Source organism: Lupinus angustifolius, unplaced genomic scaffold, assembly GCF_001865875.1.
Source record: "Lupinus angustifolius cultivar Tanjil unplaced genomic scaffold, LupAngTanjil_v1.0 Scaffold_561, whole genome shotgun sequence".
NCBI lineage: Eukaryota > Viridiplantae > Streptophyta > Magnoliopsida > Fabales > Fabaceae > Lupinus > Lupinus angustifolius.
The window spans coordinates 15,101-16,701 of record NW_017727900.1 but is presented as its reverse complement, the minus strand read 5'-3'; positions in this window follow the sequence as shown (position 1 = coordinate 16,701).

Below are 1,601 nucleotides of genomic sequence, written 5' to 3'. Positions count from 1 at the left end.
GCTCAACTACATGTTTCAGCAGCTTAGCTGACCTGGTCCCACGCTTAGTTGCATGTTTCAGCAGCTTAGTTGACCTAGTCCCGCGCTTAGCTGCATGTTTCAGCAGCTTAGCTGATCTGGCCTGGTGCTTGGTGCTTGACTGATCTGGCATGGTGCTTAGCTTGGCTGGACAACTTTGTGCTTGATTTCTTTATGGTGAAGCAACCTTTTTTCCTTTGGTTTGTTACTTGATTTTTGTTGGTTGTTTGCCACTTTTGGGTTGTTTTCTTTAAGTTAAGGTAAGCATTTTATTTTTGCAAGTTGCTTGGCCTACCTTAACTTAGGTTTCTTCAAGATGAAGTAAGCTACCTTTCTTCAAGGCTAAGTAACCAAATTAAGCACATAGCTTGCCATGCTTTAACTTGACTACTTTTAGCAATTCATTTTGAGCTTTTGTCTTGAATTTTGGCTTGAATGCTTGTCCATCTTTGAATTTATTCTTTAACATTCAATTTCCTACAAAACTCAAAGAAAACTTGGACAAGAACTAATAAAGAAGTAATTTATTTAATCATGAAAAATTCACCTAAAAAGTGTTAATTTAAGTTGGTTTTCTACAATTTGCATAGGATAAGTGCCATAAAATGGTGGTGAAAAGTGTATACTTTTTGCACTTATCAATCACCTGATGCCACATGTCAACACATCTTGTTTCTACCGTTCAACAATAAGTTTTTGACACGTGTCTCAACAACTTTTTTCTCTCACTCTTTTATATTTATTTGATTTTTTTTTCTATTTTAAAAATATTATAGTAATAATAATAATAATTTAAAAACATTATCTTATTTTTTGGACAATCATAATTCAATAATTAAATAATTATTAAAGTAACAAATTAATAAAAAACTATAATATTTTATTATCATTATTTTAAATTATTGGATATGACTAAAAAATTGAATATATTGTAAATATGTCCAATTGTGTATTGTTATATTAAAATGTCATTACTAACCCCAATCACACATTTGAGCAAATCTTATTATTCACATATTTGGTATTTAGTAGAATTAATTTGGTTTGAAATTTTTTAACGGAGTAACAAAAGGTTGAGAATTTTATGCTTGGTCCAACAAAACTATATGTCGAAACTTATCTGGTCACCTTTCTCTACACGATGAGTGACATACAGTACAAAGATAAAACATAGGAAATTTTAGAAAAACTTCATTACATAATGCATCAATAATTTTAAAGAGATGTTTCTCAAATACACAAAATAGAAGAGTGGGTTCATAATCAAACTCTATATGCAAATTTTACAAAAATAGGGGATTCTCTTACTCCAAGAGTAAGTTTAAAAATCTTACTTCATATCTTAGTCATCAATTCTTGGGAAATCTAATGATTTATATCTACTTACTAATTAAAAACATTGAATTTCCCTAAAATTGATGGCTAAATGGATTTCTCCTATTTACAAATGATCAATTATTCTAGTTAATGTATAATTAATTATGATTGAATGATGCCAACATCCCTTGAAATTTAACTTAAAATTATACTAATCACCCTCTTTTTTTTTTTAAATTACAATCATCTAACATGTAAGATGGTTA